Consider the following 15655-nt stretch of genomic DNA (forward strand, 5'->3'; position numbering starts at 1 on the left):
TCATCAACCTTGTGAACTTACATCAATAAAAGTTGTGTTTGTGAAAAATTGCGAATTGTCAGTCGCAACACCTTGTACTAAAGATTACATATTTGATAGTCGTGTAAACTGATGTTTGTAAGCAGTAAGGTTGGCTTCGCTGCCAACTCCAATTCCCAGTTGCTCCTGTGATGCAATGTGCTGTCCTTCAGCACACCATATTTTACGAGCGGGGTTCAATAAGTAATGCGACAGATTTTTCTCTCGGCCAATTTTGGTTGAAAAAATCCAGAATTGGTTGTGGGACTATTATTCCCGCTTCAGCCCCTATATATTTCACGAAACTCCGATACATGGCGGCTCTATACGTAGCGTCTGAAATGGAGATGCGTTCCAAGCAGAGAGCTGTCATTTTTTTGGCAGAAAACCAGAGCATCTCATGCAGAGACCTAGCAGTGGACCAAAGCGCGGTGAGTCGTTGGGTGAGGCGTCTGTTATCATCACAACAAGGTCACGCAGACTTGTCCGAGCTTCTACGTGCCCGCCAGCTGCACACAGGTGTGACTCCTGCATTGTTGGAACGTGCGGATACTCTCATTCGAGGACATCACCGGATCACAATCAAGCACCTCGCCGCACAATTGCATGAGTCTGTTGGTAGTGCTGACACACTCGCCCACCAATTGGGGTACTCAAAGGTATGTGTCCACTCGATTCCTCGCTCCCTGACAGAAGAACATAAACAGTAACCAAGGACCATTTGTGTGGGATGCCCACTAATTTCTCCTTCTCCATGACACCACAAGGCCTCACACAAGTCTGCGCGCCCGAGAAGAGCTCAAAAAACTTCACTGGACTGTTCGTCCCCATCCACCCTACAGCTCGGATTTCGCACCTTTCGATTTCTATGTTTGGTCCAGTTAAGGATGCTCTCTGCGGGGAGCAATACGTGGACGACGGAAGTAGTGATACCATGCAGGCATACAGGACTTCCCAGTAATATGGCGTAAGGCCGTCACATGAAATGGAGATTGTTGCAAAATAGGGTTTTGCAGCCAAAAGAGTGGGTAATAATGAGGTGTATGGGAATCCTAAACAAAATGAACCCCCTTTCAGAAAAAAATGTGTTGCATTGCTTTTTGAATGCCGCTCATACTACTGAGACGAAGAGTCGTGCACCAGTGAAAGAGTGAGTGCATGTACTGGTACTACTAACATTGTGACAGTAAGCCCTTCTAATGAGTTTCTTTACAGGGTACATTATCAAATTTCCTATCTTAGTCTTACTGTGTTCAAATTTAAGTGGAACGCAGACGAGCAGCTTATCTTTTCTATTCAACAGTTCTTGTTAATCTTCATCACTTTCGACCTGATAGCAGTGTCGTCTGCAACCCTCAGCGATGGCACATGAAACTATTTTTCTTATTTTTGTGTATTGTTCTTTCACTTAGCTGATTGCTTCTTCGATGTGCAAGTTCAAAAATGGCTCTAAGCACTATGGGTCTTAATATCTGAGGTCATCAGTCCCCTAGAACTTAGAACTACTTAAACCCAACTAACCTAAGGACACCACATACGTCCATGCCCGAGGCAGGATTCGAACCTGCGACCGTAGCGGTCTCGCGTTTCCAGACTGAAGCGCCTAGAACCGCTCGGCCACACCGGCCGGCTGCGGATTACTCATCTCTCTCTGTAATTTTTTATATTTTCTTTCCAGAATTTCAAATAAATAGAGGTTTGAATTGACGTAGCACCAACATCGAGCTCATTGGGCACAGCAAATGACCAGCTCGGGCTCGATCACAACGAGGAAATGAATCTGCCGCAGCTCATTCCTTACTGAAGGAACCAACTCCATTCGATGAAACTGATTTTACAAAACTGTAGTGGGGTGACTGGACGGCAATTTCAGCCCCACTACTCCTCAAAAAGAGTTCATTGTCTTCACAAAAGCGAAACTTCCATCACTACTACTTTTCTCATCTTAAAATAGCCCACACTTGGCTATTTGTGTCCAAACCAAACACATAAAAATTTACTCACATATTCCCCCCACACTGTATAGTTTTGAAGTCAGAGATGGAAACGAATGGCGCTTGAAGCTTTTTGGAGTTGTAAATACGACAGGTAACAGAAATTATTAAAATGTCTGCATACAGAGACACACAGGCTTTAGTACTGCTGTGTGGAAAATGCCTTGAAACCAGATTAAAGAACGCAGGCAACGGGCATCAGAAGTAGCCAATAGCTGGTATGATGGAAAGGTGGGCCCCAGGGAAAGTAGACCGCTGCTTAGTGTCAGGCTGCGTCTGTAGACTTCTCCTGACAGTGAATGGGGGCCATAAAGTACGATGTCTTGTTAGCTGACGGCTATTAGCGGCGAGTGACAAGACAAGTGGCCATTACTCGGATCTGCGATATTACCGCGGCAGTTTCAGCCCTGGGGGGGACGATAACAACCCCCTGCCCGTCCCCCCCCCCCCCCCGTCCCTCCTATACCATAAGGGAATCAGCAGGAGAGACTGTGTCTTCTTCAGTAATACAAACACATTCCTACCTGCACCAAGAGCTATGACATAATGCGTGAGATGTAATCGTAGTTGCGAATATAGATAACCATCAGCTGTATAACAGAATAATGACAGTGAAACTTTGTGCCAGACCGGAACTCGAACCCGGATTTCCCGCTTATCTCGGGCGATCGCCTTACAATTACGCTATTCAAGCACCACCGACTAACAGGTCAAAACTTCTACAGGGTGGTCCATTGATCGTGACCAGGCCAAATATCTCACGAAATAAGCGTCAAACGAAAAAACTACAAAGAACGAAACTTGTCTAGCTTGAAGGGGAAACCAGATCTCGCTGTGGTTGGCCCGCTAGATGGCGCTGTCATAGGTCAAACGGATATCAACGGGGTTTTTTTTTTTTTTAATAAGAACCCCCATTTTTTATTGCGTGTTCGTGTAGTACGTAAAGAAATATGAATGTTTTAAATGATGACTAACTGAAAACCTCAGCTGCCGACAGGTTCCAGGGAACAGCTGCACGGTCATCAACAGTAACTGTTCTTTCGAGAACAAGTTACTGTCTTCGTATGAATGTTTTAGTTGGACCACTTTCTTCGATTTGTCATATATGACGCTGTAATAGTCACAAACATGTGGCTTACAATTTTAGATGAACAGTTGGAAACAGGTAGGTTTTTTAAATTAAAATACAGAACATAGGTACGTTTGTATATGTTATTTGGGTTGTACCTTTGTGAACTTATCATTTCTGAGAACGCATGCTGTTACAGCGTGATTACCTGTAAATACCACATTAATGCAATAAATGCTCAAAATTATGTCCGTCAACCTCAATGCATTTGGCAATAAGTGTAACGACATTCCTCTCGCCGGCCGAAGTGGCCGTGCGGTTAAAGGCGCTGCAGTCTGGAACCGCAAGACCGCTACGGTCGCAGGTTCGAATCCTGCCTCGGGCATGGATGTTTGTGATGTCCTTAGGTTACTTAGGTTTAACTAGTTCTAAGTTCTAGGGGACTGATGACCACAGCAGTTAAGTCCCATAGTGCTCAGAGCCATTTGAACCATTTTTGACATTCCTCTCAACAGCGAGTAGTTCGCCTTCCGTAATGTTCGCACATGAGTTGACAATGCGCTGACGCATGTTGTCAGGCGTTGTCGGTGGATCACGATGGCAAATATCCTTCAACTTTCCCTACAGAAAGAAATCCACTTGTCATGAAATATGCTATTCAATACCGCTTCAACAAAACGAGATCTATGTGCCGGACATCCATCATGTTGGAAGTACATCGCCATTCTCTCATGCAGCGAAACATCTTGTAGTAACATCAGTAGAACATTATGTAGGAAATCAGCATACATTACACCATTTAGATTGCCATCGATAAAATGGGGGCCAATTATCCTTCCTCCCATAATGCCGCACCATACATTAACCCGCCAAGGTCGCTGATGTTCCACTTGTCGCAGCTATCATGGATTTTCCGTTGCCCAATAGTGCATATTATGCCGGTTTACGTTAGCGCTGTTCGTGAATGACGCTTCGTCGCTAAATAGAACGCGTGCAAAAAATCTGTCATCGTCCCGTAATTTGTCTTTTGCCCAGTGGCATAACTGTACACGACGTTCAGAGTCGTCGCCATGCAATTCCTGGTGCACAGAAATATAGTACGGGTGCAATCGATGTTGATGTAGCATTCTCAACACCGACGTTTTTGGGATTCCCGATTCTCGCGCAATTTGTCTGCTAGTGATGTGCGGATTAGCCGCGACAGCAGCTAAAACACCTACTTGGGCATCATCATTTGTTGCAAGTCGTGGTTGACGTTTCACATGCGGCTGAACACTTCCTGTTTCCTTAAATAACGTAACTATCCGGCGAACGGTCCGGACACTTGGATGATGTCGACCAGGATACCGAGCAGCATGCACAGCAGACGCTCGTTGGGCATTTTGATCACAATAGGCATACATCAACACGATATCGACCTTTTTCGCAATTGGTAAACGGTCCAGTTAAACACGGGTAATGTATCACGAAGCAAATACCGTCCGCTCTGGCGGAATGTTACGTGATACCACGTACTTACACGTTTGTGACTATTACAGCGCCATCTATGACAAAGCGAAAGAAGTGGTCCAACTAAAACTTTCATATTTCTTTACGTACTACACGAATATGTAATAAAAATTTGGGGTTCCTATTTAAAAAAAACGCAGTTGATATCCGTTTGACCTATGGCAGCGCCATCTAGCGGGCCAACCATAGCGCCATCTGGATTCCCCATTCATGCTAGACGAGTTTCGTTCTTTGTAGTTTTTTCGTTTGACGCTTATTTCGTGAGATATTTGGCCCGGTCACTGTCAATTGACCATCCTGTATATGTCGTCAATCATGTGTCCACAACCTTTACTAGTGCATCCATTACGAACATTCCCGTACAGGGACAACATTTTAATTGAAAATCCAGTGTTGGTGGATAAATACAATATTGCAGTGCCTGTGTTTTCAGAAGTACGATGCAATGTTCCTTCGGACATATATGCATGTTGAAGGAACACTGGATCGCAATTCAGGGCAACAAAGGCACTGCAGTGTCGTAGCTATGGGACAAATATCGCACGAAATCAGAGTATAATTTCAGTTGTCTTCTCGTAACAAAACAAAACGAAACAAAAAGGTAGAACTGACTAGTTCCACACCATTGCAAGGGATTGTAATAATTATCCACGGTAAATGGAAATAACGAAAGCAGGTCAAAGAAAATCAAATCAGATCAGGAGGCTCCTCACGTTTGATAGCTTGATCCTAATAAACTGAAGGTGGCGAGTTAACAGGAGTTGAGGAAACCATCCCAAAAGAATTATGTTCTGTTGGAGGCACAGAAAAGATAATATGGTCAGGGTAGGAATTAGGAAAGTTTCTCAACTCCTTAAATACCTCAGCTCTCTAAAACGCAAACATAGCGGCAGAAAATTCTAAATTTCTATCAAAAATACAAAACAATATGTATGAAGTTAGTCTTTTACCCAAGAAAAATGGCCAGTTTCATTAACAGTTACTTCACCAACACTGCAATATAACTACAGCAAAACTTTCTTGAATCGCACACACTGCATGCCAGAAACTACTCAACAAATTCAATAGTGGTGTTACCTGCAGTCATAGGGGAAGGCCAGGTTTAGAACAATCCTCTGATCTCTTAAGTAAACAGCTGCCCAGTGGCGCTAGCCTAATTTATTGATCCTTACGTAAACGAACTTTCACTTGGGTGCATGTTTAGTTTGTTTAGGTCATAATTAATGGATAACAACTGTCACGTTAATTGCCATAATTTATGGGCAAGATGGCTGGTTCATGTTTTCCCAGGTGTTAAATGCTTTTAACTTTAAGTGGTAGCTGTCATTTCAATGATGGTAACTTATGAATAAAAGAAAATTATGCCTCTCACTGTCCCTTTGATGTTTAGCATCCCCGAGACTGGCATTCTTAAAGGGGATCTCACTGGAGCAACAGCAACATCGGTAAATTCAGGTGATATTGCAAATTTCCAGCATAGTATGGCACCCAGCGATATTGGCCTAGTTTTCACGAATGTTCAGCACCCATACTATTTTCTGCAACATTTGACGCTATTTATGTGTTTGTGGGTAATTTCTACCAATTTTTAAGATGGTGCACATTTCATTCCTATTTTACTGATTCCCCTCCCCCTTCAAGATACACGTAAATATGGGTTGCGCTGCTATTTTCCTCCACTTTCTAGGAAGATAAATGTAAATACTGGTTTTGTGACTAATTTCTTCAATTTTTTAAGAAGACATACATAAATACTGGTTTTGTGGATCGATTTTATATACTGATTTCTTATTAAGACACTCATAAATACACGCTTGTAAACACCACCACCATACATTTCCAGCAGTCACCTCAATATATGACTCTATTTATAGCTTTGGAATAATTTTACCGATTTTTCGAGAAGTTGTACACAAATACTTTACTGTGAATGTAGAAAAAATTTCTGCAGTATATCTTCTGTCAGCACACCGATCTAGGTACGGTTTTAAAAATTTTTTCCTAGTATTCCACAATAGTACTTTTTTCGCGAAGACACACACAAAAATACCGATCAAACAGTCACCATAGTCTAACAAATTACACGGTTATTCAACATTAAACAATTTTTATTTAACAACGTACCGCGGAACATGCTACGTCATCACCATACCGCACGTGCCAGAGCGTTTGCATGTAATGAGATGCTGCCTCGATCAAGGCTGCTCCAGAAACACTGGGTCGGCTACTCTTTCTGCAGTCTCTGCGTGCAACTGGCCCAGCCTGACAAGCGTGAGCGCACCGGCGGCACGATATTATTAGACAGCATTTGCGATGCGCCCTTGTCGTTACCTTGCCTGAAGCAACTGTACGACACATGGCACCGTGATCGCTGTTCCAGTTAAGGACAAGTTCTCTTTTAAATAGGCGAAGTTTTAGACGCAGAAAAGAAATACAAATAATCTGTTTGGGGATTATAGTTGATCATACTACGAACTTTAATTTACACTATGTGATCAAAAGTATCCGGACACCCCCAAAAACATACCTTTTTCATATTAGGTTTGTTGGGCTCCCACCTACTGCCAGGTACTCCATATCACCGACCTCAAGTAGTCATTAGACATCGTGAGAGAGCAGAATGGGACGTTCCGCGGAACTCACGAACTTCAAACGTGGTGAGGCAATTGGGTGTTGCTTGTGTCATACGTCTGTACGCGAGGTTTCCACACTCCTAAACATCCCTAGGTCCACTGTTTCCAATGTGATAGTGAAGTGGAAACATGAGGAGACACGTTCAGCCAAAAGCGTACAGGCCGACCTAGTCTGTTGACTGACGGAGACCGCCGACAGTTAAAGAGGGTCGTAGTGTGTAATAAGCGGACATCTATCCAGACCATCACACAGGAATTCCAAACTGCATCAGGATCCACTGCAAGTACTATGACAGATAGGCGGGAGGTGAGAAAACCTGGATCACGGTCGAGCGGCTGCTCATAAGCCACACATCACGCCGGTAAAGAAACCTTCCAGCACCTGATTGAACGTATGCCTGAGAGAGAGGAAGCTGTCATCAAGACACCATACTGAATTCCAGCATTATCGATGAAGGGCGCCACGAATTTGTAAGTTACTTTCAGCCAGATGTCCGGATACTTTTGATCACATAGTGTAGATTTCCAATACAAAAAAATACAAAATTGTGCCCATAATTGTGGCTTGATCAAGAGCCTGCGCCTTTGAAATAAGCAGACTGCGTACAGTGTAGCACGTCAGGAGTCATCTGAAATGAAAAATGGATAACATCAGTCGATATTACATTAAATTTGTGGGAGCTTATACCCAACCACAATGAATTCATCTTAAATTTCACGTTATGGAGTCAACTCGAACTTTGAATTCGATTTTTGGGGGTTTGTTTCACTACTTACGGCTTTACAAAAAATAGTTAATATTAACGAATTTCGTATATTATCCGTATAAGCTCCCAAGAAAAATGTTCACTTTTTGGGAGTCAAAGAAAGAAGTTAACAGGTTGAAAAGTTTTTATTTTATGACACACGTAGTTTTGAAAATAGCTTCTCCAGAACAACCTGTTTAAAGTTTAGGGAAAACTTTTATATGCATTATTGGTTTAATTTGCATAGAAACTACACGGTATACATTTTTGATGTAGGTGAACACAAATCTGAAGACAGATTTTCAAAATTCAAAACAGATAATCTAATATGGAGGACAAAAAAATCATGCTTTGACCAATTTTGACCAGAATTTGACCAAAACAGATGTTGTCGTTACTTATGTTTAGTCTGCAATTCCAAGGCCGTATATCAATCTTTCTTCTAACTCGAATTGTTCCTGGAGAGCAATTCCCTCGTTCTTCTTGGCGATCTGGCTGAGCTTGATATGCTGGGTTCGGCAGCCTGCACAAGTTGTCAACGAGTCTGTTTGCACGAGTACTGCAATATAAACCATTTTATGAAAGTGCGCCACGGCAAGACAAGTTTTCTGCCTGAGCCGGGCGTCTCCAGCTGAGAGCGCCCCACGGCGGCCGTCACGCTGCTTCCAACAGTTAACTGTAGAAAATTTTGTAACGCACGGATTAAAAAACCCTTTCGTCCAAACACTCCAGAGACATATACCTTAACAATGCAATAAAAGGAAAATCGAATTTTTGACCATTTTGAATGAGAACCTGGGGTTAAGTCTTTTCTTCGCTAATTTGGGTGGGCCTAAAGCTTTTAAGAATTCGCGTATTTTTGTCTTTTGCTTGGATCTCTTTTGATGCCGTGCCCTTTCTGTCTCAAGATCTCCTTAGTCGGCCGGGGCTCTTGTATCGCTGAAGTTTGTCTGCTCTCTTAAACGACCGTTTTAAATTTCGATTTATATTAAAACCATTCTGTTAGCTTTGATATTTAAATTTGTTTAAACATTTTACTCGTAACTAAATTGGTGCTAGTCGTTGTTAGATTTGCCTTTTAAAAATCTTGCTTTACGTTTGTCAGCTCTCTTAAAGTACCATGTTAAATTTTGGTCTGTAATCTAAAACCATCTATTAGCTGAGACACTTAAAATATTTTAAACATTTTATTTGTACTAAATTTGTGAAAGTCGTTGCTACATTTGACCAAAAATTTTTGCCTTAAACTTGTCAAGTCTCTTAAGAGACCACGATAATTTTAGGTCTGTAATTCAAAACCATTGTGTTAGCCACGTATCATATTGCTATCATCGTGTTTTACTATTGTTTTTTCAATTGTTAAATAAACATGAAGCCGGCCGCCGTGGCCGAGGGGTTCTAGGCGCTTCAGTATGGAACCGCGCGACCGCTACAGTCGCGGGTTCGAATCCTGCTTCGGGCATGGATGAGTGTGATGCCCTTAGGTTAGTTAGGTTTAAGTAGTTCTAAGTTCTAGGGGACTGATGACCTCAGATGGTAAGTCCCATAGTGCTCAGAGCCATTTGAACCATTTTGAATAAATGTGAACTACTCGCCAAATAATGAATAATGTCATGACCTGGAGCCTAGCTCTCCCATGAACTTCTGCCAACCTGGCTCGAAGGATCCCAGGTATTTGCAGAATTTTTTCTGTCATTTCAACAGAATAGGTTTCAGTCATACTCTCTTCGTTTTTTAAGTTTCACTATCGTAGCGATCAGATATATTCTCTGTCACTCCTAGGTGTCACCAAGAATACTTGTTTTTCTTCTGCAACAAGAACCATTCGTGAATTGCATGCAGAAAGAATGTCTGTCTGCCGGTTACAATTTTTGTGCTGGAGAGTAATTCCATAACCTTATTCACTGTATTTTATCTACAAGTGAACAATGCAAATTTAGTGTGCCTAAGGCGTCAATCCATCCATTTATAGATAGACAAACCCTTGAAAGAATGTGTACTACCCACCCAGACTTCTCAGTCACGAAGTCTCTATTTTGACTTAGGAAAGGATTATTAATAATTGTAGAAGTAACGTCAATATATTCTATAACTGAGCAGTTGAAAGAAAATGCTAAATTACAAGTCAACTCAGTGTTGGCTATATTTAACGTTTTCTCCCGCAAGTCATCGAAAAAAACATTGAAAACTTTTGTCTGTTTACCTTGATGCTACACACTGCTTCAGGCTACATGTGTAGCTTCATTTATTACATAATCATCACTTCACGCACATTAAATATAATACAAATATGTTAGAACTCACTTTCATAGCTGGTACATCCATTCGCTTGTTTCTGGCGTGCGGAAAATTTGTCCGTCGATCAAAATTTTTCAGCTGCAGAGCAGTGCTGTAACTTTATTCAAAGGTCTTTATCTGAGCCAAAAATGTAGACATTGTGTACCTAATAAGATGTCAGTTCATACGTTTACAGACACACAAAACTCACAGAATAATGTTGTCCCTTCTTTATCGAGAAAACAAAGAACGAAACTTATATTGCTAAATACCAATCGTTAGAAACCTTCATATTAGCCCCTAATTTTTCTCACTGCACTCACTTCGCGGGAGCTATGTGGGAGCAATAGATATGCTCAAAACACTTACAAGAAGCGGACAGAGCTCTCCCGTGAGCTCCCCTTTTGTGAGAATATCACTTACCCCCCTCCCCCCACCCCCAACTTTCTCACGAATCTTCCAGTCTTCGAAATATGTTATCTGCATCTACTTGATTTTGATGAGTGAGGTTGGCTCTAGATATCGTCAGCCAAGTTCCAAACCCCTGTTAATTCTTTATAAATCCTATCACGTTGCGACAGCACTGTTCCTTTAGTTAGAAGCTGGCTATGCCTCTCACTGGCTATGTAGAGAGCTAGCACAAGTAGAAAAGTAGCACGCTAACGAACAGGAGGAAATTCACCACTACGCTTACGTTCAGGTATTTTAAACTGGTACTGTTTCCTGCCGGTGCTGTTTGTAGTCAAGCTTGCGCAAATTGCTATAGTCCAACGGTGTCGAACCCTGCTATAGACAGGAATCTACATCTAAACACATGGCTGACATCGAAATAAGTGTCCAAGGAATAGAAAAGCAACTGGAATCACTCAACAGAGGAAAGTCCACTGGACCTGACGGGATACCAATTCGATTCTACACAGAGTACGCGAAAGAACTTGCCCCCCTTCTAACAGCCGTGTACTGCAAGTCTCTAGAGGAACGGAGGGTTCCAAATGATTGGGAAAGAGCACAGATAGTCCCAGTCTTCAAGAAGGGTCGTCGAGCAGATGCGCAAAACTATAGACCTATATCTCTTACGTCGATCTCTTGTAGAATTTTAGAACATGTTTTTTGCTCGCGTATCATGTCATTTCTGGAAACCCAGAATCTACTATGTAGGAATCAACATGGATTCCGGAAACAGCGATCGTGTGAGACCCAACTCGCCTTATTTGTTCATGAGACCCAGAAAATATTAGATACAGGCTCCCAGGTAGATGCTATTTTTCTTGACTTCCGGAAGGCGTCCGATACAGTTCCGCACTGTCGCCTGATAAACAAAGTAAGAGCCTACGGAATATCAGACCAGCTGTGTGGCTGGATTGAAGAGTTTTTAGCAAACAGAACACAGCATGTTGTTATCAATGGAGAGACGTCTACAGACGTTAAAGTAACCTCTGGCGTGCCACAGGGGAGTGTTATGGGACCATTGCTTTTCACAATATATATAAATGACTTAGTAGATAGTGTCGGAAGTTCCATGCGGCTTTTCGCGGATGATGCTGTAGTATACAGAGAAGTTGCAGCATTAGAAAATTGTAGCGAAATACAGGAAGATCTGCAGCGGATAGGCACTTGGTGCAGGGAGTGGCAACTGACCCTTAACATAGACAAATGTAATGTATTGCGAATACATAGAAAGAAGGATCCTTTATTGTATGATTATATGATAGCGGAACAAACACTGGTAGCAGTTACTTCTGTAAAATATCTGGGAGTATGCGTACGGAACGATTTGAAGTGGAATGATCATATAAAACTAATTGTTGGTAAGGCGGGTACCAGGTTGAGATTCATTGGGAGAGTGCTTAGAAAATGTAGTCCATCAACAAAGGAGGTGGCTTACAAAACACTCGTTCGACCTATACTTGAGTATTGCTCATCAGTGTGGGATCCGTACCAGGTCGGGTTGACGGAGGAGATAGAGAAGATCCAAAGAAGAGCGGCGCGTTTCGTCACAGGGTTATTTGGTAACCGTGAGAGCGTTACGGAGATGTTTAACAAACTCAAGTGGCAGACTCTGCAAGAGAGGCGCTCTGCATCGCGGTGTAGCTTGCTCGCCAGGTTTCGAGAGGGTGCGTTTCTGGATGAGGTATCGAATATATTGCTTCTCCCTACTTATACCTCCCGAGGAGATCACGAATGTAAAATTAGAGAGATTAGAGCGCGTACGGAGGCTTTCAGACAGTCGTTCTTCCCGCGAACCATACGCGACTGGAACAGGAAAGGGAGGTAATGACAGTGGCACGTAAAGTGCCCTCCCCCACACACCGTTGGGTGGCTTGCGGAGTATCAATGTAGATGTAGATGTAGATAGTCCGCAAATCACTGTGCAGTGCACAGTGTGGACTATGTCGTAGCAGTATTACTGATTTTTTCGTCCCTGTTCCACTCGCATACATAATGATCGAGTAAAAATGAATATTTGTACGTCTCTGTAATACACCCTAATCTCCTCTACGATCGCTACGTCACATATAGATTTCTCGTTGGCCAAGGAAGTCTTGCTGCTGCAACTTTATTATGCGAGAACTGCACAAAGAAATTCAGAGGCATAACACCTGCAGTTCATCCATATCGAATGATTGTCTATAATTATGTCCCTGCACGTGTCCTAATCTTCTTTATTGTATTTCTATGACCGCTACACTAGATATACGAGGCATCATGGTATAAGAGTCTGAGTTGAATGCACAGCATTTTGCGAGAAATACCGGGTGATCACAAAGTCAGTATAAGCTTGATAACTTAATAAACCACGGAATAATGTAGATAGAGAGGTAAAAATTGACGCACATGCTTGGAATGACATGGGGTTTTATTAGAACCATAAAAAAACGAAGTACTGCTAGACGCGTGAAAGATCTCTTGCGCGCGTCGTTTGGTGATGATCGTGTGCTCAGCCGCGACTTTCGTCATGCTTGGCCTCTCAGGTCCCCAGACCTCAGTCTGTGCGATTATTGGCTTTGGGGTTACCTGAAGTCGCAAGTGTATCGTGATCGACCGACATCTCTAGGGATGCTGAAAGACAACATCTGACGCCAATGCCTCACCATAACTCCGGACATGCTTTACAGTGCTGTTCACAACATTATTCCTCGACTACAGCTATTGTTGAGGAATGATGGTGGACATATTGAGCATTTCCTGTAAAAAAAAAAACATCATCTTTGCTTTGTCTTGCTTTGTTATGCTAATTATTGCTACTCTGTCGGACATTTTTTGAACTTATGTATTTTTTTGTGTCTAATAAAACCCCATGTCATTCCAAGCATATGTGTCAATTTGTACCTCTCTATCTACTTTATTCCGTGATTTATTCAGTTTTCAAATTTATACTGACTTTTTGATCACCCGGTATATAGTCTTCTTTTCAAATAGGATATACCAACATAATGCAATTCTAACACTGTCACAGAGCTTCCAACAGGCACACTATCCACTGAATCGTCTACTTTGGTGCATCAGCTTCGCACAAGCTCACACAATTCAGAGCTACTGTAAGAGAGGGGGAAAGATTTAGGGTTTAATCCGAGTTGTTCATTCCCCCCCTCCCCCATCCTCCTCCCAGATGCGCTATTTCAGAGTGGGCTTACCATGATATCGTACTCCAGCTAGAGTAGTGGGCAGAGCACTTATGTGTAAAGGTACTTAATTTATTTTTTAGAAACAAACCCACCAGTACTTAGACGTTGGTCTGAGTTGTAATATTTGATAGATGGCATGCCGTCGCGATTTGGAGCTGCTCGCCTGCCACACATAGGTTAGGGCTGTCAATTCTAAGTGTTCAGGTTACTTCCGTTAAGACTCCAGCAAATGAATCGAGCCCGATACATGCATTCTCCTTCAGCTCGCTCCAGGTTCTTCCTGCAGTTCATGGTTCCAATGACAATGTACGGGATTTACAGTCCTATTATTGTGCAACAGATATAGTTACTTTCAGGTCAACTACCAGCCCCGCCACAGGTCTTCCCACCTGCTTGTAGGCAACTCCATCACCTGTGAACATCCTACATCTAAAAAAAAATGCGCCGCAAGATGCTCTACAGTGCATGGTAAAGGGTATATCACACCAGTACTATCGATTACCCTTCCATTCCAATCTCACCCACTGATCGAGTAAAAACTGACTATTGTATGTTTCCAAACATAACCCTAATACACTTTTATGTTTCCAGGAAAAATACATCGTTCTTTCCCAAACATTTTTTCTTTCCCTTGCAGATTTCAGTGGAGTATGCCAATGTGTACGATCCTAAAAGCATCAACGTGATGCTTTTACTTCGCAGATCAGCTATGTAACATGAACAGACATGGACTCATATGACTGGAAGACAGGGACTATGTAGTATCGAACTGTTGAATTGATGTTACTATTCATCACCATGTATCAAATGGTTCAAATGGCTCTGAGCACTATGGGACTTAACTTCTGTGGTCATCAGTCCCCTAGAACTTAGAACTACTTAAACCTAACTAACCTAAGGACGTCACACACATCCATGCCCGAAGCAGGATTCGAACCTGCGACCGTAGCGGTCACGCCGTTCCAGACTGAAGAGCCTTTAACCGCACGGCCACACCGGCCGGCCACCATGTATCATTTAACTACAAACGGATCTGTACGTGTTACTGTCGGGACAGCTGCTGACAATGACCTCAAAGTTATAGCTGAAATTGAGAATGTGTGGTGAGATACAAAGGTGGGGCTCGTTCAAATAGTGAGAAAAGCCGCGCAGGAAACTGACATATTACGGGGCAGCTGATGGCTAAGCCCAGCGCACTCCATCTCGGCATTCCTGTCTTCGACAATAGCGCTGTTAGCCCACCAATACTCACTGTGTTTGCTGCTGCATTAAAATTAACAGTTCGGGAATCATCGCAGTACAGGGGGGTAGGTCCCGGATAGAATTCAAAGGTGGATTCCCCTCACGTTATGAGCAGGATAGAATTCAAATGTGGATCCACCACACGTTACGTCCATGATAGGGTTCGAAGATGGATCCACTATGCTCTATAGCTGGGATAGGTTTCAAAGGAGAATCTACCCATGATATGTCCAGGGCAGTGTCTGAAAGTGGATTCAACAGCGGCAGGTCTGGAGTAGGTTTCGAAGGTGAATTCACCCACCGTACATCCAGGGCACTGCCTGAAGGTGGATTCACCAGTGGCAGGTCTGGGGTAGGGACTGGGGGCTCCCCACAAGAAACTAATACACAGACATACAGAAAAATAGCGAAATTGCGCTTGTTGTTTACAAATGTACTCCCGTTACAAATAAATTTAGACTACGTGACCAGAAATGGCATCATGATCACGTGAGCAGCAGTGTCTGCATCTGAGATCTTTAGAGTAGGATATATATGAAGG

Source organism: Schistocerca americana, chromosome 2, assembly GCF_021461395.2.
Source record: "Schistocerca americana isolate TAMUIC-IGC-003095 chromosome 2, iqSchAmer2.1, whole genome shotgun sequence".
NCBI classification, from domain to species: Eukaryota; Metazoa; Arthropoda; class Insecta; order Orthoptera; family Acrididae; genus Schistocerca; species Schistocerca americana.